The sequence below is a fragment of the Coturnix japonica genome, chromosome 2 (genome assembly GCF_054131305.1).
Source record: "Coturnix japonica strain WE chromosome 2, WE-NBRP24, whole genome shotgun sequence".
NCBI classification, from domain to species: Eukaryota; Metazoa; Chordata; class Aves; order Galliformes; family Phasianidae; genus Coturnix; species Coturnix japonica.
This window is the reverse complement of record NC_140664.1, coordinates 70014470-70042172: the sequence shown is the minus strand read 5'-3', so window position 1 is coordinate 70042172 and position 27703 is coordinate 70014470. Positions and strand designations below refer to the sequence as shown.

At 40.9% G+C, this 27703-nt stretch overlaps 1 long non-coding RNA gene across 21 annotated transcripts in view; it reads right to left on the bottom strand.

The window, feature by feature from the left end:
• Positions 1-27703, bottom strand: part of LOC107309719 (uncharacterized) — a 268792-nt gene that overhangs the window by 92836 nt on the left and 148253 nt on the right. The window contains exon 1 of one of the 21 annotated variants that reach the window (XR_014942736.1): positions 5279-5525. The exons of 19 other annotated variants lie outside the window; for them this stretch is intronic. This is a non-coding gene — a long non-coding RNA (uncharacterized LOC107309719). Of the gene's footprint in view, positions 1-5278; positions 5526-27703 lie in introns of those variants that run through there. One more of the 21 variants, XR_014942751.1, reaches the window with a different exon arrangement.

Here is a 27703-nt window from a genome sequence, read left to right as displayed (position 1 = left end):
CTCAGTGTTCGTACTCTTTCATACACTGAGTATGAGGTGAGGCTGAGCTCCATGCTATGCATGGCCTTTGTTCAAGCAGCGTGGTGAAGATCATTCACATTTCAGAGAGAGCTCACACCTAAAAATTGCTAGGAAAAAATATAACACAAATCTTCTTTTTGAAAAGAAAAAAAGTTTTCTATTAATCCTCCCTCAGGAGATTAAAAGAAGGACTCTCTCATCCCGCAAATGGAAGAAGCTGAGAAAAGTTCACTACACACCACAGACAAGAATGCTCTTGTTAAATACAGAAAACAAACTGCAGCTATGCTTTATTGATTTGTTCTACTGCTTTCAACCAAAGTTCCTGTGTGTCCAACAGTCTCCAAAACACTCAATGAAAGAGAACAGGGACTCTAAGGGGCTAATAGTCTACCAGTGCCACTAAACATCCCAGTTCCCAAAGGAGACTGACTGCTGGTGGACTCCATGTTTAACACAATGAGTTGAAATTAGTCCACCTTAAATAAGATAGCTATGAAAATGTGAACAGCTGAAAGGAGAGCAAGAGGTAAGATTCTGATACCTAACAGTCAAGTCATTTCACAATCGGTCTCTCAAAAACAGAGAGAGAAAAAACATCAAAATGCTGAATTTGGCTTCTGTAATGCGAAGAACAGCTGGAGCATTTCTGCATGACTTAGCTTAATGCAGCAAGATTGGAATTCTTAAGTTCCCGAGTTAAATAAATAAATAACGGAAAACTAAGAAGAAAAGTTGCTGTTCCATTTCTGATGTCCACACTACTTACCATTTGCCACCTAGGACCACGCTATTCAAAAATCAGATAATTAATCAGCACCAAACTAAAGTGAAGGATCAGCATCACAGCTCCACATATTAATATTTGCCTGTGAAACATCTGTACTGCAGGAGTGACCTTTTGATTAGAAAAGACTATTTCTTGACTATCTGAGTTATTGCTCAGACTCACTATTGGAAAAACATATTTCCCATGAGAAGTTTCTCATCAGCTACAGGCTTCACCACTCTGGCAGCAAAATGCAGGTAAGATGAAAACAAACCCAAGGAAAGGGAGAGATTTCTTAGGCATTCAGCAAGTTTTTCCAATTTGCCTATTCTGGGGATATGCAGACCTCTTCTCAGTTTCTCCTTCTCTAATGCTTCCCTGAAACCTGCAGCTTGGCAAACTGAATGAGGGAGGACAGCTTTTTAGGAAGGACAGAGTTAGAAAGAATGGGCACAGATCTCATTCCAGCAAGGAACCTGCATGTTCACTAGTCAGCTGCTGGGAAATAATGCTGTAGCTATATTACATCTACTCTGCTCCTCAAGGGTCAGTACAGGAAGGGAACTTTGATGTCATGAATTTCACATTTCTTCCTATGGAGCCCTCGGCACACCTACACATGGGTACGTACGTGGTGCTTACTGCTGGATGGTATTCTTCTGAGCACAAATCACAACCCCACTCGCAGCCAGGCACTAGTATCCCTTTCCTGATCTTACAAGGTTGTTTCACCTAATAGCCCCGAACCTGACTTCCTGAAAGCATCAGGGGACAGCTGCTGAAACCCCATCAATTCAGACAAAGTCAACATGACCTGTGGATGCAATCCAGCTCTGCCAGGAAGGACCTAACAAGGAGTGCGGCTGAGGAAATATTATTGCAGCCTAAAAGGCTTTCTCATGCAGGCTTCTATTTTGGTGTACTGGTTCTTGTTGGGTGAAAATACCCAGGCATTTGGGGAACTCCAGCCACAGATAACATTTAGTTCTAACTTATGGCATTGTGACTGAGTCAGGTTTTATCATCCTTCTGATTTGGGTGCAAATGTTTGTGTAAGGGAACACTGATTACACACTGTATAATCACTTGTCATGGCGCAGAACTTATAATGCACCCAGCGAGAGGTGCAGTAAATAAGTGTTTCTTGCCAGTCCAAACACACTTTTTTCTACTCCTGTGCAGCAAGAGAGTATTAACTCACAGAACTCCAGTGTTTTGGAGTTGATTTAACAGTCACAAGAAAAAAAAAAAACAACAAAACACAACAAAAAACACAACGCATTAACTATTTCATCAACACAGAAGCAGTGGCTGTATATACAAGGAGATGTTGATTTGTATGTTAGCAAAGGAATCAAATAAACATAAACTATTTCATAATACATTTTCCCAAACACTAAACCATTTTGATGGGAGCAATTTGAGGTGTATTTTTTTTCCAGACAAGAGAGTAATGTGAAGAATACATGATGACACCTCGGTCCACAGGCTGCACTGTTTGCATGAGGAAAAGGGCTGCAACCAAAATAAATTAACTTGTTTTACTTGATTCATGTTGATAATTTAAGAATCTCTGACTTAGCTAATGGGAAGTCCTCAAGGACTTGGATAAAGAAGTCGTGTGTATCCACTTGTCCTAACCTCTGTTTAGCCTTTTGGCTAAGTACAAGGGGCATATCAGTAAAGTATCTGATACTTCTCTCTGGGAAACTCAGTGAGCTAATAATTTATTTTGAGCTATTATGGTTTTGATTCATGGAAAAAAAACCAACAACAAAAAACTTGGCTTTCCTTAGACAGTACAGCTGGGTAAGTACAGAATTTCCCGGCACTGTCAGAACTTGGGTGGGGTGGGAAAAAAAAAGGATAATAAAAAAAGGAAAGTGAAGTTTATAAAGAGGAAAAAAATAAGAACAGAAATCCTGCCAGGAATTCAGGAAATCATTCCTTCCTTGTTTCACTTACGGAGATCAAATAATTCAGATTAAACACGAATCCTCTCGTGAAATACCGAGGACTCTACTAAAACGCAGGACAGTTAAGATCACCCAGATACTCATTGAAGCAAGAAGCTTAGGTGAGAGGGTTTGAGTCTATTAAGGAGGAACTGATTTGTGTGCATGCCTACAGACAACATAGCCACATCCCGGGCCTCTCTGCAAGCCTCTGGTATAGTAGGCCCCTCTGTAGGCCTCTCCAGTGTACAGGCAGAAAACAACAGCTGTGGATATAATTGCATCAAAGGTGTTGCCATGTTTCAGGGAGATCTCATCCTCCCACAAAACAAAGGACATATAGGATTGCTAGCATCCTTCCCAACCTGCTGCACTGCAAAGTAAAATGATAGAAACCTTTTTGGACATAAGATAACCTATTTCACTTAGTGGATAAGACTGTGTTAACAGCTACGTCTTGTCTCAAGTTGGGAGGAATGACTTCTAAGTCTTTGGAAAAGACCTTTTTATTGCCTCGTAACTTGTTGCCCTCAGATCCAGCTTACTATTTCACTGCTTTAAATCACTTATTTTTCACTTGAGCCTCAAAAACCTCATGTTTGTCAAGCCCTGCAAGATTTACAAATCATACTGACTCCTCTTTAAAAAAAGAAGTACTGCTCAAACAAATTAACACAGGGTAGACTGCCACAATATGTAGCAGAAGCCAAGCCTGCTTTCTGAGTCCTGTTCATGAAATGACCACTCTTCTTTGATTTTCTGTTGGGCTTTCGTAAACTACATCATTTTTCTACCTTGGGTTTTCAGAAGATAAATTATCACTGAATAAACACAGAAACAAATTCAGGACCAAACTTACACACAGCGTATGTTTGCAAATATTCGTTCCACATACTGATTTTATCAAGCTTAGTGACACCTCTGACTTGCTCCCTGTGGCCAAGCAAAGGAAAATGATTTTTAAAGACAAGTCTGAAGTTGGGGAATATATTGTGCATGTATACAAGCCAGAACCTCCTCCACATATCCAAGTTTAGCAGGCAAAAATTTCAGTACCAGCTTGCAGGAGGTGGCTACATTTAGGCTTTCTAAAGTGATGCACAGGTAGACAAATGATTTTCATGTTAAGAAATTGTCTGACTCCATAAAATAAACCACTTACTGCTGCAGTTCGCAGACATGTGAAGTCACAAGAGGCCATTCAGACCCAATCCTGGGATTCTGCAAAACAGCCTGGGAGATTATATCCAGCAAGTCCTTCATTAAGATGCTTTGGCTAATCTCAAGCTTGTCTTCCAGAATGAAAACCAACTTAAATTCAGAGATTTCAAAACTATGTCAACAGTGCCTTGCATAACACAGACCTGGGGCAGGCCACTAGAGCATGGCTATACATCCACAGTATTAACAACCTGCTGCTCAGCTGCCACCAAATCCCTCATGTCATGCAGTATTTCCAGGAAAGATCATAGCCAACCCATTTGTCAGGACACAGTGCTTCAAGCCGACAGGACAGGCATTAATGGATTCAAGCCAGCACAGGTATATCTGAAGAAATGCCCTATCCTGAACCCAGCTTAACCACACTGTATAGAATCATAGAATCATAGAAGTACCCAGGTTGGAGAAGACCTTGAAGATCATCAAGTCCAACTGCAGCCTAAACCATAGTACCCTAACAACCCTCTGCTAAATCATATCCCTGAGCACCACTTCTTTCTTCATGTCAGCTCCTGAAGCATTCCCATCAAAAAGTAAGTCAGTGATGTCCCTCCTCACTGAGGCACAATTCTTTAGATTAAGGAAATGCTGATTGTAACACTGCTTCAGAAGTGCAATTAGCCACTGCTGCCCTATTACAGTCAGCAATATGAACTGATGTGAGTTATGGCAGCGTTTGGCCCACTTGTGAGTTTCATAGCTACAGGTCGCTTTGTACTTGACTCTGCAGCTGCCTTTCACCTCCCATTCCCTCTTCTTTCCTGTCTTCACGTAAATCAAAAATCAATCAAACCTCACTTCATCAGTAATAAATCAATCCCCTGGATCACTTGACTATAAAACAATGACCTTGCAGCTGCAAAGACAATGTATGCGAGTATGTGGATAACCAAAAGCAGAAGAGACAAAGAAGTATTTTTATGCATGCATTTGCTATAGTTCATAGTGAGTCTTTTAGTTCTGGCCACATCTGCACTCTGCAGAAGGGCTGCACCAATAGGAATTTTCATTTCCAAGAGTCACCCTCAAAGGAATCAAAGCATTACTGTCCCCTTCCCATGTTATTTTCACAGACTGCATTTATCACACCTTTTTTCCTAAGTACAAATGAGTACAGTGTCAGAGGTAGAATAGAAGCCTCAGGGTACACATGCACAGTACAGTCTTGTTTCAGACCATAACATCAGGGAAAAAAAAAAAAAAAAAAAAAAAAAAAGAAAAGAAAAAGAAAAAAATTGCTCAACTTCTATCCACCTGCTTCCAAACCAAGATAAGGAAAATATCTCAAACTTAATGCAAAGCCCAATATTACCTATCCTGAAAGCCAGCAGTCATCCAAAACTGTCTTCTTGCTTCCATTGGTAGCCCTGCATTCCTTCAGAGCTTCTGCATTCGTTCAGGGGTTTTGTTGTTGTTGTTATCGCAAAACAGAAGCGTTACACAAGACAGAGAGCTTGACAGCTTTCCCACAATCCCCAGCATGTGGGAATAGCAAGTAACAAAGTGTTAACACCTGCCAACTGGTGGTTAGGTGTAAATGTCTCTGTTAACAACAAACACTGCTGCTAGCAGTCAGCAGAGCAAAGCAGCAAATCTGTTCCCTTCTCTAACATGGAAAACACCAAACAATAACAAAACAAAACAAAAAAAAAGCACCTAATTGCTTGATTAAGATGTATCAGTGTTGTAAACTGCTGATCTAGAACATTGAATCTCTGACATTTACTTCACTCTTGATTAAACAGAAATGTTTAAACCTAGCTGTTGTGCAGGCAGAGGCTCAGAGCACTGTGTACCACTCAGGGAATTGCGACAGTGAAACTTTCCACAGAGAAATTAAATGAAGGCCACCTCCTCGCAGCTGTTTCATAGAAGCATCAGTTGCTGAGTAGCACTGGCTAAGAAGAAAAAGGGATGGAAGATGAATGAGGAAGGGTTAGGAGCCAGGTAGCACCTTGCTTCCCTTCTCCCCCTAGCTAACTTCCACAAAACTTTGTGAAGAAGTCCAGCTTCTGCTCATAAAAGCGATGCTACCAGCACTGTCAGATCTGTTTCTTTATAAAGAAGATGTGTTGTGTACTTTTAAAAAATATTTCCAGTTGGTGATTTCCTAGGCATTGATCTGTCACTGACTTGCATGTGACTAATGTCTGAAGCCTAGGGCTAAATATCTATTTTAGACTTGCCCTCAGTAAACAGCTTGCCTGTTTTATTGCCCTTTTCCTGTGATAAAATGTAAGAGAGAAGTGGGTCAACTTGTCAGTCTCACAGAAACTACAGATTGCCAAATCAGAAACTCAGTTAATCCACACTGCCCACAGAAGCCCACTGCCGCCCAGATATTCCCCCTGCACACATGGGAAACCCCAGCTCAGCTGGGGAGGAACATTAATCCCAGTTGCCATCAGACAGCATTTCTTCAGTAATTGCTATCAGGCAAACAAATTATTCCATCGTGAGGATGAAGGTAATTTCACCTTTATATCTTTTCCATAAAGATATTATCTGAAATACCTCAGATAACCGCGATGATGCTCAGTTGGTCAGCTGGTGTCAAGGAAAGGAGATAATTTTAACCTACATTAGTTCTTCAGTCTAGGTCAAGGAAAGGAGGAGAGAAAGGCTTCTTTTGGTGGCAGTACCACTATGTGTCAATGATACACGATACAAAGGCATTTTCTTTACTAGGAGAGTGGTTAGGCCCTGGAACAGGCTGCCCAGGGAGGTTGTGGATGCCCCGTCCTTGGAGGTGTTCAAGGCCAGGTTGGACGGGGCCCTGGGCAACCTGATCTAGTAAATGTGTATGTTTGATGACCCTGCCAGGCAGGGGGGTTGGAACTTCATGATCCTTGAGGTCCCTTCCAACCCGGGTCATTCTGTAATTCTGTGTAATAGACAGCAGCTTGAAATGAAGGACACATGTTCTCCTTATTTCCCAAAGTAACTACTACAGGTAGTAACTAGATGGCGAGTGTTTCTAATACACTTAAGACTGGTAAACCATTGTTTCTGTTATAAGTGAACTAGTTTCTAGAACTGCCACAGTGAAGGCTCAAACAACACTAGATTAAGTTTCCCTGTAAATGTGCCTATGGACAAAAAATGGACAAATAGTTTAGTTGGCCAGAGGTATCCTTCTCCACTAGGAATGGGTGAATTGGGTAATATACTGGCCTGTCAGCATGAATATTGAGTTATTTACTGAACTGCATGTTTCCAAATGGCAAAATTTTTGGCTATGAGAGGCTTAGGATCACCTGCACTAGAGCAGCATTAGAGGAAAAATTCCAAGTTTCATGTGAATATTCAGTTTCATTTGCTGCTGAATTTAGACTCTCAGTCACACGGTTTACATGACTCAGCCATTTGTTAGTCATCTTTTGCCCATTATATTTCAAGAAAGTTACAGATAGCTACCCATAATTAGAGAGGCAATCCCCTTCTTTCTGTCTCCATGCTACCTTCTCTCTGGGTACCATGTTCTCTTCCTTCCTTATTTCATGAGAGGTTGTGTGCTAATTCATTTCCCTTCCCTTCCGGTCTATATTTATTTGCTTGAAATCACTCTCATTTTATGCTTTTGCTACAGTCTCTGTACCTTACACCATGTACCAAACACTCCAGATGAACTGATCTGCTTCAACTCTTCTTTTTCTGTAAGCCTTGCCTCTGTCCTTGTCTCTTTCTTGGGCAGGTTTTATAAATGACAGCCCTCTGGGCTCCCACAGGATATAACTGTGTAGCATTCTTGCAGTCTGCGAGCATAAGCCAAGGGAGCTTGGTCATTTCTGTCTAAACCTTGGACCAGTTTCTATAGTTTGTCCAGCTCTCAATCTGTGAAGTCGACACTTCTGTGCTTTCTTCAAATCCACTGTGTTGCTTCTCAGCTATTTCTTTTCATTCTTGTATGTTGGCCCCTCAATGCATCTCTCTGACAGCTCTCCTTCACCACATCAAATGGCTTTCTTGTTTTTGCCTTCCAGCCCACTATCTGCTCTCCTTGCTGTTCAGACAATCAACTCCCACCATCCCTCTGCCAGTGATAACTGCATTGATTGCAAACAAGTCTTCCCTGTACTCCGTAGCAGATTTAGCAGCTTTGCAATCTTTTCTTACTCTCCATCTGATAAAGAACAGAGATCTCTGGACTAGCAGCCAGAGGAATGATTATCACAGCCTGAGCCAGTGAAGCTCCCATTCAGTAGGTCACTCATCCAGGAGATGTTGGACTGAATTAACAGTGTCCGGCCTGGAGAAGGCAAAGGGGATCACTGTAACACTTAAATCTCAGATTTATGCACTGGGTACTGGCAAGCTGGAAGAGACTGGGATGGTCAGGTACGCACATACCCTTCTCACACTCAGTACATTTTGCATATGAGGATGAGAGTCTCTTTTGCACAAAACCCCATCCCTGCTATAACTAAAGCTCATTCTCCCCCTAAGAAAAATAATATTTAAGCAGAACATTTCTGGACACTACAAATATCTCTTCCCCTTCAATGCCATAGACTTCCTCCACACTATCAGGTATAATGACCTTCTAATTATTTCTGACTTAATTATTTGGTGGTGGAAGACATTGGATTTGTTATTGGCTCATTCTCCCAAACATACATACATTTTGTCTGAGGATAACATCCTGATTTCTTGGGGCAGGACGTAAGGTGACAGCCCCTTGACCTTGTCACTCCTAGATCTTATAGCTCTGAACTTTATCCATTGTGCTTCTCTTTCAATCAGCTTCAGACACACAAACGCCTGATAGAGGGTTGCAACTAATCAACACCTTTGAAAGTTTCCTTTCTGTACTGCAGCACTATATCTGCAGCACAGGGGTAAAACTCCTTCACCAGGTGCTGAGGATTCTGGAAAGCTCTGATTTGGCATGGTTGTTTTTTTATGCTTTCCATACTGACATGTGCACATTCCTGTGCTCAGTTTTGACACAAACAGGTTAATCATGCTTTCATCTTCTGGTTATATACAAATTCATGAGCAAAAGTGACATCTGCATGGAGTTTTCCCATTAGGTCAATGGCAGCCAACACAGGAGTATTTCCTATCAGTTATTTAGATGAACAGAAACCAATTACAACTGGTGTCATGTCCTTATAAGGAGGGAGAAAACAAGAGCACTCAAAACATATTGCCAACAAACAGAGCATCAGTAGGGATGGGTCAGGCAATTCATAGCCCGTCTTGTTCATCCGCTTCACTGGGGACTTAGTTCCCATGTATTCAACAGACTAAGTGGTACCAGTGTACAAAGTTGTACTCTACAGCTGTCTTGGAAATTAACTACTCTTCCAGCAGCCTGCACTTTAGGAAACAGATCCCTTTCTTGTCAGTCTTTTAATAAAAGAGGTGAGTGGCACATTCTGTTCCACACCAATCTGAATAGCTTCTAGTACAAGTTCTACTACATTACTTCAAACAGGTACTGATTATTCATCTAACTGAATGGTAGCTGAGAAAGAAATAGTTGTGCTGATGACGGGATGGAGTGTTCAGATTAACTAAATAGATCCACATAAGGATAACATAAGGCACAAACATGTGAAAAGTGCTTTAGCACAGAAGTCAATGGTGTTGTCCATCTATTATAGTTCTTTGCAGGGTTTAAGGTCTTGGTGCTAGGAAAGAATTGTTTCTCTTCCTGTATATATGCTCAGGTGTTGCATTTTGATTTCCAGTGATGGGCATTACTCTTCACCAATGATGTGCTTCACTGTTGAAATTTGATAATTTAATAACTAATAAAGAAAAATATTTTTTGCTTGATTGTAGAAATCACCCAAGCGAAAGGCATATAGCTTTACTCCCTGAAGTAAACCCAAGATTTCTCCAGTCTGGAGCAATCAAAGCAGTCAGTGAGAATATTGAAGAGATATCTTGTTAGAGTTTGTCAGGGCAGGGTATGTCCTCAGGACCAAAGTTGTCCCGATCATAAGTACTAAGATCTGAAGAACAGTTCTAAAATACACAACCAGTTATCACCAACATTTTAGGCTGTATGGTTTGCCAAAAGCACCTGTAGCAATGCTAAGTTTGACATCTGCATGATTAGATTCAACGTAAACAAAAGACAGGATGTAATCATACACTTCTTGTTTGTAACTCCTTTATTGACTTCTACTCTTCAGCACCTAAGATAATTTCTTACCTGAGACTGCCTCAAGCATCAGTGTGGATAGGCTACCTCTCCAGATCCCTCTCTGGACTGCTGTGTCATACTGTGTATTTCTGGATGCGAGAACACAGCCATTCACAGCAACAGAGCTATGGGAATTCCAGCACTGAACAAAGGGCCCTGCTAAAGAAGGGTCTTGGGGCTATTTGCATCTTTGGAGACTTGGTTACACTGCAGGGTGAGGCTGGGCCTCATTTTAAGAGAAGGCTCCAACCCACAGTAGTGCCAAGAGGCTGACTAATGCAATTATTTCCTTGCAAAGCAGCATTTTTCATAGTGCTGATTCTTATTAAGAAAAAGGAACGGATTTGGAGCTCATATTTTGATCCAGTGCCCAGGATTATTTGGAAATTCTTTTTCCTGGAATGAGACTTTTTATTCCAAATTTCTCCATGGTGGGGAGAGAGGGTTTCCTGGGCAGAATTAGAATAATGATTACAGCCTGTATACAATCAGTTTTAACCACTGTGGAACTCCAAAAATGAATGTTATTGCTCAGTGGCTTCATTGAAAACAGAAGTATTATTTAACCAGAAGGATGGCAACACATGGATATAGCTCATTATCATATTTTCTCCCTATTTGAAATGTCACATCGAGCATGTATCTTTCATGTCCACTACACTTTAATTAATTTGGACTGTGTTTAAATATATTACACAGCACGCCTTGTTACAAAATTCTGACACATTCCCACTGATGAAAAGGGGCTTTCATTCAAATACGTAAATGGCAGAAGGAGTTACCATCTTTAAACATTGTTTTAAATACAATAAGAATACCACATAATCTCTGTGTCAGCCTATTTTTTTTTATTTTTTATTTTTTTCTGTAGCACAGAACATATACAGCAAAACTAACATTACATACAAAGCTTGCTGCTTATTGAAGGGACAATGATGTTAGCATTATTATTCCAGGTCTAAATCTTAAACACTTACCTTATTTACATAATTGCAAGACAAACATATATTTTTCTCAATGGATGATTAAGATTCCAACAGTGTGATTGCCTAGGAATTAAAAAGTAGAATTGCAGGGTGTATGCCTGAGAACAAAATGGCTTGTTTTAACACAGCTGGTGCATCTTATGTTCTGTGCACTGTCAAACACAGCTCTTGTAACGGATGGTTGTCCTCCTCCACCCAGGTGTCCGACAGCGTAAGGGATTTATTTCATTTGCTGACCTTCCTCTGGAGTAACTCCAAAATTTACTCCTGATTTGGGCTTGTTTAAGCAACTGAGAGAATAAAAGTAGTTTTTAAAGTAATGTAACATCAGTATATCTTGTGTGGAAATCCTTTGGTATATGGCACTTTATAATGAACGAACAGGGATTTTTTAGAAGGTGTAACTGAGCAGAGCTCCAAGCAATACAACATCATTAGACCAACTTTGCTATCTTCTCTGTTGAGGTGCTTAACTGTCTTGGATTCAGCAAACATTTGATAATATTCCCCCTTAAAACATCTCATCCCTACCTCCTTAGTGCAATTCGATCTTACTCCATTATACCAGTTCCACTAGATCTCACCAAGCATTAATAATAGTTGTATGAGGAAAGAATCTCCTTCCTCATCACTTGCACACTATTCAAAGACCTCTCGAAGATAAGATGGAGGGAGACCTGCTCAGTTCAGAGCTGAGCTGCATATCTCACACAAGACTTCACCACATTTCAGTCAGCAGCAACTGTTTATTCTAAAATACGTTCCACAGACAGTTCCCTAAACCTTTACTTCTTAATTCATACTCCAAGGAGGGAAGTAATCAAAGCTTTATTATCTGAATCATGTCATTGTTTTCTTCCTTCCCTCATCACTCACCCTCCCCCAGCAGATTGCATTTCTCCAGTATAATACCTCAAGCAATGCTTTTTGTCATGGAGAAGGTAATGCTGTGCAAACCCATTCACTTCTGATCTCAAACTTCCCTATGTGCCCATGTGCAACAGTACTTGTGAAATATACCTGTCATCCCTTAGATAAAGAGAAGCTGTTGGTCTGTTGATCACCGTGTGAATGAAGCCATAAAAGTACAGCACGGATCAGCTCTGTGCCATTGGACACTGTTTATCATCTTTCATCCTGAGTATTCTCACCCCACATAACCCTTTCCTCAAGGAAACATTTACATTAACAAGAAAAATGTTTCCCAACAACTGAATGAGAAGAAGAAAGTTGCATTTAAGTACAACACATAATGTCTGTCAAAAATCTGGATTGGTTTTATACTTAATTCATTCAGTGAAATGTACTAAATGAAAAAACATCATTTGGAGAAGAGTAAAATAAAAAGACACGGGTTGCTGGAGCCAAAAGCACTAACTGCAACTCACTTTTTCCCACTTCTTTGCTCCTTCAGACCCAGGCATTATTATCCCTTTATTCTGTGTGTGTGCTTTATACATTGTTTTTTGTTTTTATTTTTATTTGATGTCTGCATTAAAGGAACACTCCAGTGTAATATAAAAAGATACTATAATTGCTATGTCTAATTACAAAGAAGAGCTAACTATGTAATATAAAATATACAATAAAGAAGAATAATTAACAATCAAATCAAAAGCCACCAACTCAGCAACCTGATGAGGCAGGCTAGGAAGCACTACTCAGCTCTCCCATTGAGAGTATACATAGAGTATGGGTGAAACAGAATGCTTCCCCGTGCGAAGAGATGTAAAGTTCTGTTCTGATAAATGGCTCTTGGATTAAACACTCCTTTTCTCTCTTGATTTCTTTCTAACTTTACTGGTTAATTACTGGGCATTATTGTTTTTATTATTATTTTTTTCTTTCTGATTCCCTGGAGTAACAAATGTGAAACGTTGTCATTTTGTTTGCTAGTGGGCAGGATCATGTGTTCCTCACTCACGTAGATTTTTTATCAAAATCATCAGGAATGTATTAAAACAAGGCCGGTTTCCTCCTCTTGGCTCAAGTCAATGAAGTATTTACATGTGTACAGAGTACAAGACTAAGTATGCAATTATCAGCTTCCATAGAGTTTCTGATCATTTAGAAGTGTTTCTGAAGAAGGTGTCCTTCCCATGGCCACATCAATCCCTTGCTAAGAGCAACAGTAAGACTATCCAGAGATTTACCATCCAAAATGTCAGTGGGTTGGCTTTGCAGAGCTTTGAAAGTTCAATGACAATTAACACAAGGTGGTATTAAAGGTAGTTCATTGCTCTAGTCCATATGCAAATGGATGGGAGTCTAATGTGCCATATTCTGTCCTGAGACCCTATTTGACTTTAAATCCTCCCTCAAACTTAGTTGGATTTGAAGGCAGAATGAGCAATGGAAAAAGGTGGAGCTGTGCTAATGATGTTTTTCAGAAGATTTAAACACTATGGTAGGAATGCTGCTTTGCATCACTGGGGCCCGGGTTCGAATCCCCCTGTGGTGCAAGTGGTCGAAGTGCCGCTCTGCTACACAGAGGCTTGAATCCTGGGGGTTGGACTCGATGATCTCTAAGGTCCCTTCCAACCCACACGGGACTATGACTATGATACTATGATACTATCATCTCAGAGCCACAACCACAGTGACATAGCAGAATATATCTTGCAGCAACAACAACAGCAGCAGCAATAACAACAAAAACAAAACCAGAAACTTCTCATTGGATCTCACTTGCAAGACCTCATGTACCCTTATTTCTGTGTGACACAGAAGAGCAGCAATAGCTTTAAGGGAAGACATCAACAGAAGTTTCACCAGCGACCATAGATACATCTGAAGAGGCATATGCTTATAGGCACTTTATCACCTATATACCTACTTCCCTTTATCCCCATATTTAAACCCACAAGCTGCAGATATATCTTGAGTAATGCGATTTTTTCCTGTATACTCAGTAGATTTGCATGTTGTCTGTGTATTTAAGATACTTTCAGCACTGGGCATATGTTTAGTAAAATCCAGATTATGATGCTATAATTACGAGACAGATAAACAGAACCATGCCAGAAAACACTGGTTGTTTTTGTTAACTTATTTTTATTCAGCTTTTGAATTTTAAATATGAATCTTTTCTTAGCAGAGGAAAAAAAATGCAGGAGACAAATAATACTTCTTGTAAACATTATCCATAGATCAGTTACTACTAAGTCATTTTTCCATTCACAATCCTCATTCATTTTTTTCATGTTGATTTTGTAGAAGTTATTAAATAGCTTTAACAATAGAATTACAAGTGTTCACAGGAAGCAAGAAGCTTTTGGTGGGATACAATATTGCTGTTTTTCCAAAGGCGACAAGAACATTCACATCCTCCTGTGATTTCCAGATGTGCTGTTTTTTAAGAAGATTTAGGAAACTTAAGTACATCTTAATGTACATTTAAGAAACTTAAGTCCAATCGAGTTTTGACTACATACTCTTGGCAATGATTTTCTCCAATGTTTGCAGTAGTGTTCTTTTATTTGTTCTACTATTGCCATTCTGTATGCAACTCCCCTTGATTTTATCATTACTGCAATTGTCCTAGATCTAGAAGAATACTGGAAGCAGAATTTAGCTTAGATGTACCAGTCTTAATTCATAAGATATTCACCTCAGCACAATCTCTGCTGAAATGTTCACAAGCTGCCTGTAAAGGAGAACTAAAAGCAAAGAAGGATTTCAGAAATATGCCTGGGGAAAGAGCAAGTTTACCTAATCACATATGCCATGCCATAACTGCTATCTTATTTCTCTGGGTTCAACAGTAGTGTTGAGAGCATGAGTATTTGATCTCAGCTCTACTCACTGCACCTCCCATTCAAAATAAAAAAAAGTGGATTAAGCTACTATAGGTGACAGGTGTCCAAAATCTGATTGATATCAGCAGCCTAATGAAAAACCTTTTGCAAGTATAAAAAAAATGTTGTCCTTAATTTCAGTGAGTTTTAGAGCTAAGATTTCTTTCCTCTTAGTATCTACCAGCAGTGCCCTAACACCTGCTCACTGCATCTGAGTGTGTGAGATGACATGACTCTCTCCGACTTCCATCTGCACAGCCTACTGTATCAAAACCTAATCCAAGGAAGAGGAGATACAGATGTAACGTGAATTCAGCGAGTCCCACACAAAATAACTTTTAGAAGCAGAAGTCCTGGCTGCTCCCATATGAAATGAAACATCTTGCTGTTTACAAAAAATATCAGGAATAAAATAAATTGTAAATCCTCTTCGCCAAAATGCACAAGAAGAGAAAAGCATGTCAGTAAGAACAATAAAATAGAAATGTAAATAAACTGTAAGTGGAAATATATTCTGGGGTTAAAAAGTAGAAAAGGAGAGGAGGGCTAAACTGGGAGAACAGAATGTGTACAAGGTGGGTAGATACAACATAGGTTACTCTTCACCTTATGGATGAACATTTCTGAGCAGCAAAGGAATACAAAGACCAGCCTTAATAGGAGGGAGCGCATGAAGGTCGAAAAACACCTGAGTCTTAGAGACTCATTTACTGATTAAATCCAGCATTTTGAATTTACTAAAGCTTGAAAGTAGGCATGCTGGAAACCATTAGAAAAGAATGCTGTGAAAGCCGATGTATGAAGCAACTTGCTATGTTCATTGATGACAGCATACGAGAAAAGAGACCTCCACCCAAGTAATGTGTTTCATTTTTACATCATTAGCCTGGATGGAATGAGATGGTTGAGATCTGAACACCAATGATCCCCACAGCCTGTAAGCAGAGAGATCTATAATTCTGATGATCCTTGGGAAATCATAAAGAAAGTGGTATTTAGATAGCAATATCCTAAAAATCACAGAAATCTGGGGCTGAACAGTGGAGAAAAGTGGAAGGCACAAAGAAAGAACTGTAAATCTAATGAATCAGATGCCAGAATTTGGTGCCTAAGGACATCTGATTTCTCAGTAACTTAAGAAAGCAATAAGGTTCAGTGTAAATCCTATTGAAACTTAGATTATTGCTTTTGCCACTGAGCTCATGTCTCGGTAGGGCTTTCTGCCTGAATCAGACTCTAATGTGAGACATTTTAATTGTGATTGCTGGGCCAGCAGTAAATAGTGAGCCTAACGGGCTGGTAATACTTAAATCAAGCCAGTGAATTGGGAGAACAGGCAGAGAGCAGTGGGGAACACCAAAGAAGACAAGAAGTGACAAAGTAATGAGTTACCTGCAGACGAGGATGGTAGTAACTGATAGAAACAAGTGTAAGCATGCCTCAAAGGAAAAGCTGATGTCTTTCTCCTTTGAGGTGTTTTTTGTTGTTATTTTTAATGTATTTCCAGAGAGTGCTGGCCTTGTAATGTCCTGGCCTGAGCTATCTCAGGATTAGCTTTAGTTTAGTTTCAGTAAGTGAACACTGATGTAGTAAAGAACACAAACTGTTGCTTAAGAAAAACTGAAACTGCTCCCAAAACTCAAAATATATTTTTCTCACTCCATTTTTATTTTTTTTTTCTGTATTAGAAATGCTGATTTGGGAAAGTGAAGTTTCATAACAAGATTAAGCAAGTGAATTCTATCTCATTTTAGATGTAAGTTCATGATTTTCATCTGTATCTCTTGCTTTGGATTCTTCTTGCCAAACAAGTCACTGCAATACATTTAGAATCCTTCAGAGTTTAAGATACGTGCTCATTATATCGTGTAGTAATCAAATACTTAAAAACAATCATCCCTTCTATTTTAGATACTAAAATCTCTGCTGTAGAAATCAAATCAGTGAAGCAAAGAAGAAAAGGTGGCTACAAAGGTTCTTTCCTTAGAAAAGGAGAATGCTTCTTTTTTTCTTTATGGACAAATGCAGGCTTCTTATTTCTTTCTAGAGCCATTTATACCAGGACCCACAAGCAAATTTACCTGAAGCAGGGAATACTACAAAAACTACTGTTTTACAAAACAACAGGGTTCAAAGAGACCTCTGAAGGTATCCTAATCCAACATCTTTGCTCAAAGGAGGGGTAACTATAGCAGGTGTCTCCAGTCAAGTTTCAAGTAACTCTGAAGATCGAGACCCCTCAGCTTCTCTGAGCAACTTGTTCCAGTGTTCAAGCATCTGTACAGCATTAAAGTTCTCTCATGATTAAATGGAATTTCTTGTACCTCACCTTGGGCCCCTTGCCTCCTGTCCTTTTATTAGGCACCACTGAGAAAAGCCTTACTCTGTCACTTTCAGGCATTTAGGTACGTCGAAAAGACCCCCACCAGGTCTCCTTGTCTGAATGAAGAGTCTCAGCATTATTGGCCTATATTCATATGCTGGATATTCTGTTACCTCAATCATCTTCATGATCCTTTGACAAACTCCAGTGCATCAACATCACTCTTGCCCAGAACTGGACCCAGCACTCTAGGTGTCTATCTCTAAGGCTGAGAAGAGGGAAGGACCAGCTCTATCAACCTGCTGTTGTTGCTCTGTCTGGTATAGCTAGTTCCATGCCAAAGTAGGGAACTGGAAGCTGTTTGAGGGGTGGCTCTGTCAGAGAGCAGCTGCTGGGCACCATTGTCACCTGCATGGAAACGGCATTCTGACATCATGGGGGCGGAGCCAGGAGCAGCAGCGGGGTCACTCCATGTGTATAACTCCTGCTACTAGGGAGCACAGCGACACAGGAGTAGCACCAGCAGGATGGGCAACCAGCAGGTATGGTGCGTCAGAAGGGCATGGTGCAGTTTGCACAGGGCAGGTAAGCAGGGAGGGTGAGGAGGGATAGTATCTCCATCCACTCAGGAGAACAGCTTATCCATCTGCTCCCAGACAACAAATCCAGCCATGGTCTTCCCTACACAGAAAGCTCTGGCAAGAAGGAATGTGGAGACTCAGATGGACTGCCTGCCTAGAAATGTGGTTGTTAAGGTCTGTGGCTGCAGTGAGTGCCTGAGCCTGTTGCTGCCAATGAAGGGTGGCAGAGGTTCCACCTGTGTGAGGTATGAGCAGATAGGTGGTCCTCTCAGTATGGTGGCAGAGCATTTGAACTGTTCAGGACTCTGGCAGGGAGAGTCCCTTGGGATCCAGTCCTGAAGGGTAATGGGGTCCAGGAAGGCTGGTCTCTCCTCAAGAAGGAAGTCTAAAAGATGCATGAGCAAGCTATCCCTCTGTGCCACGACATAAGTCAGCAGGAAAGAAAATCAGCATGAATGAACAGGGAGCTCTTCCTTACGCTCCAGGAGAAAATCTGCCTCCTGTGGAAGAGAGGCAGGCAACTCAAGGAAAGTACAAAGAAGTTGTTAGGATATGCAGGGAGAAAGAAAGGCCCAGCTTGAACTCAGTTTGGCTGTTTGGGTGAAAAAAAAAAAGAAAGAAAAAAGAACAAAAAACATAAAAACATTTTACAAATATATTAACAGTAAGGGAAGGGCTAAGTAGAATCTCCATCCTTTACTGGATTCGTCGGGGAACATAACCAGTAAGGATTAAGAAATGGCTGAGGTTCTCAATGTCTTCTTTACATCTGTCTTTAAAAGTCAATCCAGTTATCCTTGGGGTGCTCTATCCCCTGAATGTCTTGGAAGTCTCAGATGGGGAGCAGAATAAACCCCCCATGATTCAGGTGGAAACGGTTAGCAAACTACCACTCCACCTGCACTGCCACAAGTCCATGGAGCCTGATGGAATCTATCTGAGGTTGGTTATCAACCTTGCTATCAGGTTTTCTTATCAGCTGGAGAGGTCCCAGAGGTTTGGAGGCTTACCAGCGTGACTCCCATCTACAAGAAGAAGAAGGCAGGGAACTACAGGCTTATTAGCCTGACCTTGGTTCTAGGTAAGGTTATAGAGCAGGTCATCTTGAGGGAGATCACGTGTGGTATGTGTGGTGCAGACAGGGGATGAGGCCTATAGCCAGCATGGATTCAGGAAACACAGGTCCTGCTTGACCAACCTGATCTCCATCTATGATCAAGTGATCGACCTGGTGGATGACGGCAAGGCTGTTAATGTGTTCTACCTAGACTTTAGCAAAACCTTCAACACTGACTCCCACAATATTCTCCTGAAGAAGCTGGTAGACCATGGCTTGGACAGGTACACTCTTTGCTGAGTAAAGAACTGACTGGATGGCCCAGAAAGTGGTGGTAAATGGATTCTTATCCAGCTGGTGACTGGTCATGAGTGTTGCTCCTCAGGCATTGGTATCAGGCCCTATCTTTGCTGATGACCTGAATGAGAGCATTGAGTTCACCCTCAGTAAGTTTGCCAATGACATAAATTTGGCAGAAAATATCAATCTGCCAGGGGATAGGAAGGACCTACAGAGGGATTTGAAAGGGTAGATAGCTGGGCTGAGGTAAATGGGATGAAGTTCAAAAGGACCTAGTGCCAAGTCCTGCACTTTGGCCACAACAATCTCAGGCAATGCTGCAGGCTTGGGGCAGAGTGGTTGGAAGACTGTGTAGAGGAAATGACCCCAGGGGTACTGGAAGATGCTTGTCTGAACACAAGCCAGCAGTGTGCCCAGGTGGCCAAGAAGGCCAATGACATCCTGGCTTGCATCAGAAATAGTTCAGCTAGCAGGAACAGGGAAGTGATTGTCCCTCTGTACTCAGTCCTGATGAGGTCACACCTTGAGTACTGTATTCAGCTTCAGGTCCCTCACTACAGAAAGACACCGAGGTCCTGGAGTGTGTCCACAGAAGTGCAACAAAACTGGTGAGGGGTCTGGAGCACAGGATATATGAGGAACAGCTGAGGGAGCTGGGATTGTTTAGTCTGGAGAAGAGGAGGCTCAGAGGTGACCTTACCACTCTCTACAGCTACCTGAAGAGAGGTTGTGGGGAGGTATGGATTGGCCTTTTCTCCTATGCAACTAGCAATAATACTAGAGAGAATGGCCTCAAGTTGCATTGTGAGATTCAGGTTGGACATTAGAAAATATTCCTCCTGGAGAGCGATCAGGGACTCAAATGGGCTGCCCGGGGAGCTGGTGTAGTCACTGTCCCTTGAGGTGACAACGTTTAGATGTTGCACTGAGGGAGGTGGTTTAGTGGTAAATAATGGTGATAGGTGGATAGCCATTTGGACTGGATTGATTATGTTAGAGGTCTTTTCCAACTTCAGTGATTCTTTGATTCTAAAATATAGACAACTAAAATTTAAAAAGACCTTCATATTTTTCAGAGTTGTTTTATCAGAGCTGCTCACACACTATTATGAAGCCTAGTTTTGTACAACAGCAGACTAAGAGGAGATAGCATATATCATGCCATCCCAGCTTAATATCATTAGCTATCCCAGCTGGTGAGCAGGGAACACTGTAATTATCAGAAGTTTAGCAGAAATAGTCATAATCAATACACTAAATAGATCCTTTCTAATTTTGGGGGGTAAAAAAACAACTAGGGGCAAACTTAACAGCATGCATAAACTGAGATGCGCATCTGTATCACTCCTTTTCCTCTCTCATTACTCCACACACCCTCCTGCCTGCGAACAAAGATCTCTGTAAGGTAAGACACAACAGGTGGTAAACACTCCAACATTTAAAGGCTTGTTTAGATGGTAAATGGAACCAATCCAATTAAATCTGTTGTAAATCACACCCTTAGCATTTCAGCAGCAGTTAGCATGAGACACAGATTTCAGAGCCATTTCAGTGCAACTTAATGTGATTTCTTTTATCAGCTTAATTTACAACATAACGAGGGTCTACAAACAGATCGCAATCAAAATATTGTGCATTAGAATGCAGATATTTCTTTTCATTTTAGTTACCACATAGACTAAACCTAAGACTTAATAAACACATGCATACACATACAGAACAATCACTGGTTCACTAGGAAGACAATTACAAATTACTCCCTGCTGCCAATTAGTGAACTAGCAGGAAAAAAATCTACAAATAGAAGTAAAGCAGAAGGCTTCACAGAATGCATACCATTTATTTTTTGTGAGAAAAATCATAACTAGTGCTGCATAGCATTTTATCAAGAGAACAAATGAACATCAGGTTCTTATGTATTTTCCAATATATGACATTATGCGTAATATATAGGGAAGAAAATCTCATCACAGTATTTTCTTAGATGTTTAGCAAAGATTCTCAAAAAAGACCCATGTCACTTTCAGATGCATTATCAGCAGCTGACAAATTAGTGAGGTTTTATGCTAATATATTGACATGATTACTCAGGAACATTGCAAACAAGTTTCTGAAGGACTCGAAAACAAATCAGTGTTGCTGTATACACAGCCCTCTTAAGGTTTCTATCAGCATTTCTGTGTTTTCTTGTTAAGTCAGTGCAAACATGCAAAAGCAAGCAAATCTTCATCCCTGCATATTCATCAGAAAGTTTTCAAACAACTTCACATCAGTAATCAACAGAAAATTTAGCCCCACTAAGCTCGTTCAGTCAGGGAATGGAAACTGTGCCACACTTGATCAATAAGAAACAGGCAGCAAGCATGGCTTGAAATTCCAGTATTGATCACCTCCACAAACAACAAGTAATTTACATGTTACTTAGCTGCAAAGAACTTTGAGGAAACTGTATCCAGCTGGGAGATGTTGCATAAGGACACATAGCAAGATTCAAACAAGCAATTAATACAGCTTTGATTAATGGCTAATGCAACATCTGGATTACTATCACTTTCCTATCAGCAAGCAAGCCTGTTTCCCATGGAACAAGTACAGCTTGAGCAATGGTGTAGAGGAGCTTTCTTTGTCAGGGAATCCTCTGCACTGCCCTTAGTTGGCTACAACTTATAAGGAAACTTAGAAACATTAACATCACTGCCCTCCTCTTGGAAACCAGTTCTTAAGGCACAAAATACCTGGATGAGTCTTGTGGATATCCCATCTTACATCTTACATCTTCCAGGGCTTAAATCTGGGTGAGATTTTGCTACCCCATCATTCATGAATTTGTATTGTTGGATGCTGGCTTAGCATCAACATATATGGAAAGGGATGATCACTCTCTAAATGCACCAAGGAAGAAGAATAAGAACAGAGGAAAGAAGAATTTCAAGACAGTGTTGGCACAGGAACAGAGAAGAGTCAGCCAGAGTATGTTTATATATTATATATAAAGATAGTAGCAAAAAAATAATAATTTTAAAAAATGGTCATGAGCTTCCAAAGAGATTCTGAGACATATTTTGCATGAAAATAGCAAGGGAAAACCCTTTCCTCATTTTTCACATGGAACTTCATCAGTTGATGCCAAGCATGATACAGTGCAGTTAATTTGGGACAGGAGGGGACCACCTCGGAAGGTCCCTCTTCTCCTGTCAGAGCTTATGTACATAGACAGATGTAGGTATAGATTTGTTGTACATAGAAAGGTGTGATTTGGGAGAGTAAACAGTTACCTTTACAAAAGTAAATGTATTTCCTTGATGAAAAGAAAAATCAGCAACTGAGAGTTACCAACATAAGCAACCATGTTATAACATTGGCCATTGCTTTTCAAAACATTGGCATGTTGTTGTCATGCAGCTATTATGAAGAAATCACACTGTGAGGCAAGAAGCCTTCCTGCAAACCAGGATGGGAAGCATAGAATCAGCTGCAGTTTTTTCACTGCAGGGGTTTCTATAAAGAAAAAAATCTGATCATCGGTTTTGCACACACTAAGAAAAATTCAGTTTGCAAACAATGAACATCCTTTGTGTTCAGCGTTGGCAAAGCAATTGATTCTAGTTTGAGATTGGACCTGTGCCACTGCAAAAGCAGTTCATCTTTTCTGTTCTGAAAAGTATTGTAATGAAGAGCTTCAACTGAAGGGATTTTTATCATGAGATTCAGGTTATGACTTCTTTCAATTTCTCTCACTTCACAAAACAAAATGTATGGAATCCATCATTCCAGTATATTGAGAAATAAACTAACTCCAAGACACCGCAGAAAAATGTTAGGACTTACTTATTATATAACAAACAAATAACTTCTTATACACTTCTACCTTCCTAGTTTCTCCAACAAAATTCAGGAACTCACTAGGAGGGAATGGCTTCCCACTGCATGAATACAAATACTGTGGTGAAATCTGACCATCTTTAAAAAAGAAAACATCTTTTTGAACCAAAAGGTTCAATGGTGGAACAACACAGAAAGCCCCATCTCATTATTAGACAAGGAACAGGGTCACATAAATGGAAAACATACTTAGTGTGCAAGAGAGGTTTTCTTTTGAACTCTTATGTGTTCAAGTGCTCACACGCTCTCTCAAAGGAGTAACCTTTTATGTCCAAGCAAGCAGGATGAGATCACTCAGAAAATCTGGCCTTTAAATGGCATCTTTGTGATAAAGAATGAGAAATTCCCTATAAAAATGGGAACCTTACTACTGATTTTCTGAGCATAAAGGCTTTTTTTTTCTTCTTTTTTTCCTCCTCCTGACTGTATCAGCACGTCTTATAAAAAAATTCACTTCTCACTGTGAACCTCGCATGTCTCATATCCTTCGACCATCTTGACTAGAACAACCTCACTGCATTAAAAAAGACTGGCAGCCTTAAAACTTGACAGACGTTTCTTTTTAACACCTTTTTATACAAAAGCAATAACAGCAGGTAGTAAACCAACACTGCCACACAGCATGGTGTAGGAAGGAAGTGCTATAAACCCTATCACAATTATTTTAGTGAAAGACAAGGCCATCATTAGTGCCGTATTGATCATCCTCCCCCTCCCATCTCCACTGTTTGGAAGTTCATTCACATTATTATTAATGTTCCAGGCAGTATTATTATAACAGACATACATTATACAATATGAGGCTTTGGTATAATTGACATCTGAAGCACCAGGGAGCTTGAATGTTTGCTACTGGTTAGAATGTGTTCTCCAGAGGGAGACTTTCCTTCTCACAAAAGGAGCTATCACACAGTCATTGCAGTGTGTAAATCAAATCCTCAGTGACTGCTGTTTTTTCATTACTTGCCTGTGACCTGGAACTAAATCTTTGCAACACTGTGTTGCTGATTATCCACTTCTGGAACCCAAAACAATGCACCGCAATGATGAACAAATACCTACTACATACAGGGTAAAGCAAATGACCTACCTGTGTTAAAACAACAGAAACTTGTTTATTTTTCAGAGGAAATGGAGAATATAATCCCACTGTTTGGGCTCTAGATGTGGAAAATCTCTGACTTCCATGCACAGCTAGGTGCATGCCAGGCACAGGAGGCACAGGTAGATTTAAAGCATTGCACCCCTCAAACAAATTAAGCTTTTGCCAGAAATGGTTGTTAAAAGACCCACATGTTGCACATTAAAGGTTATTTCAAAATAAAAGACTGCAATTTACACAGGGTTTCTTCTACAGGCAGAGTGCAGTGAGGTAGGTCTGACAGTGGGACCAAACACCAGTCCCCACATGAGGTTATGCACTGAATGTGGCATGAGCAAAATCAGGTCACAGCCCTCAGATGACACATGAGAAAGACCAATTCTAATGTCTATCCAGGGCCAGCTCCCACTAGTGGAAATGATTTACAAGAATTGAGCCCACAGTGCTCTCCTCAACTTTTACCATGATGGGGGGAAATTCTATTAAATACCTCCTAATCAACAAACATATTCTACCAAGTTCATACACTGTGTGAGCATGCTTGAGGAATAAATCCATCCACGCACAATTTGCATGGCTTCTCAAGCTCAAAGACCCCTCACTCACTGATTTAAACAGTGACTCCCCACTCACAACAGGCTCCCTGGGTGACTATCAGCTTCCCATCCTGCTTGCACCAGCTACAGAGCAATGTGTGCCTTCATTCCCTGTTGCTATCATGGCTTCAAGGAAATGCCACAAGCTGGCACAGATCACAGCCACTTATCTGTTAGATGGGACCTGAAACAGCTCTGCCAACACACAAACTGAGAAGAATAGGAGCAGGAAAAAGAAGTCTGAGCAAACAGCAGCTGTCCCTATGGTAGCCCAGTCTGTACCTCTATGAAGGGTAGCTTTCCCTAGGATGCACAAGGGAATGTGTGGTCAGTCACACTCATGCAGCCACTCTCAACAAGTTGCACTCATGAAGGTGGCAGAAGGGAGATTGCACTGCTGTACCCACAGTCTGCTTCACTCTCCGAAAAGATAACCTTCACCCTTCCCTCAACTAGGCACAAATGAAGGAACTCTGCATGAACCAGCTCTCCCCCACATGTCAAGCTGATTCAAAGCTTGATAACATACTCTGTCAACCAGAGCAAGAAACAAAGGCCACTTTATCTAGAAACTGGCAGTCACCAGCTGCAACTTGCCAGGACACATGCAGGAAGAAAACCCAGCACTGTATGTAAGTAAGAAGCCTCAGGATGGAACAATGTCAGACACAGGCATAGATGGATAAGAGTGATGGAGGGCAGCTCAGCAGAGGGGGAATTGGAGGTGCAGGTGACAGCAGCTCAGCATGAGCCAGCAGTATGCTTAGCAGCAAAGAGGCAAACCACATTTCAGGGTGCATTAAACACAGCACAGTCAGCTGGTCAAAAGAGGTGTTTATCCCACTCTATTCAGCAATGGTGCAACCTCACTTTGAATATTGTGTGCAGTTCTGGGCTCCTCAATATAAACAGGATGTTAAGGTCCTTGAAAGCTTCCAGAGGAGGCACTGAAGCTGATAACAGTGTTGATAGGTGGGTCCTATTTAGGAAAGGCTGAGGACACTTGTGCTGTCCAGGCTGGAGGAGGCACAAAGATGACCTCATTGTTCTGCAGCTCTGTGAGGAGGGGGAGCAGAGAGGTTCCAGGCTCTGCTTCTGGCACTGATGGGAATGGCACAGAGCTGCCAGGGAGAGGGTCAGACTGGGCACTGGGAAACATTTCTTATCATTTCTATGGTCAGTCTGGTCAGACTGAAAAAGGCTTCTAGAGGGGTGGTTGATGCCCCTTGCCTGTCAGCATTCAAGGGTCACTGGGTCAGTGCCCTCATTAATGTGTTTTAACTTTTGATTAGCCCTGAGGTGGTCAGGTAGTAGGACTTGATCACTGAACGTCCCTTTCGACAGAATTGTCCTATTTTGTTTTACACACAAGCAGCAGCATCTTATCTAGTCCTGTGCTAAAGAAAACGTGGAGAGATGACTAACAGAGTTCTTTTAGGAAGAGAAATCAGAAGACCTGGCTGCCATAAGGAAAGTGCTGGGGTCAGGTTTTGCCAATCGCTACCAGACCCCTTGACTCCCTGTGACAACAGTGGATGATATGGAAACCCACCCAAACAAGGAGATCATCCAGCAGCCCCCACACATCAAGCTGAGAGTGCCAACATTTGCTTTCAACATATAGGAAAGCCAAGCAAACAAGCCTTAATGCTTAGTACCAAAAACAATGGAAGTTGTTGCCCTGAAATCTCAGTGGTGCTCTCCTGCAATTATTTCAAGTGAGGCCCATCTTATTTGCCTGTTTTTGTATTCAACAAGGGGAGATGAATTTATCTGCAGCCTGTGATGTCAGCTTAAGAGGTCTGTTTAGGACACTGTCATAATTCTTGTCTTTCCTTTTTGCTAATGGTTGCATGCCTTTGATTAAAACCTGCATGGTGCATTAAAGGCTAAAACAGATGATGAATGCCATGTCGTACTTTGTGTTAGATCAGAGTTGATTAGAATTTTTGACGATCCAGCAGCTAGAAGAGGAAACTGCCTAAGTAGTGAAAATATTCAGCTGTTACTGTTGTAGGAGGCAGTGCCTTTTGTTTGACATGAGATACAAAACAGTAACTAAATGGGCAATGTACTCTCTTGGTCAGTGAATGGCTTTATTATCACAAAAGAGTTCTGTAAAGAAAAGCTGGTGAATTAATTAGTCCAAATATTTGCAAGACTTCTTGCTTGTTTTCAAGTGGGCAGCTCTCCCCCACCAACACCACAGTTTCAGAGCTGGATGCCAGTTAGTTTATTTTTCATCACTGCAAATATAACATAAGAGCATTTTAAACAAGCAAGCAAACAACAAAGCAAGTGTAGCAAAAATTAAAGATATCAGAGCCAGGTGCGTATCACAGCAGCATCCAGACAGATAACTTTAGTAATCTCTGCCAGCACACTGGTTAATCAAAACACTATTGCTGCTCTGAGTGAAAAGGTTTGGATGAACAGGACAGACAAGTTGCAGAGGAGGAAGTTGCATGATTAAGCAGTGGTGGCAGAAAGCTGGCAGAATGAGCAGACCAAACTTGCAGCAGAGTAAGGTTCACCTTCGGAGGTGATCCAGAATTTGTTAGGAGAGTGCACAGAAAAAGCTCATTGAAGGGGAATGGAAGGAAAGAGTTGGAGATGATGACTGTAGAGAGATGGAAGATAGGGAAGAAAAACCAAATTGTTTTTAGGTGCTGTCTCCAAACAGTGGGGATGTCATTTGGTTTTTGATGGCTAAATAACTTAAAGAATGTCAGGACTTTTCTGATACGTAGCTTTTAGATATACCACCCTCTATTAAATAGTTTTCTTAAAAGTGCAACTCCACAGTAACTTTAATGGGATTCTTTGTAGAAAAATAAAAAGAAAGAAAAAAAAACAAAAAATGATGCAGATATTTTACAAGTCTGGGCACAAGTTACTAACTTGCTATTTGTAGAACAGCTTCTGAATATGATCAATGGCCTTTCTAGTGTAACTT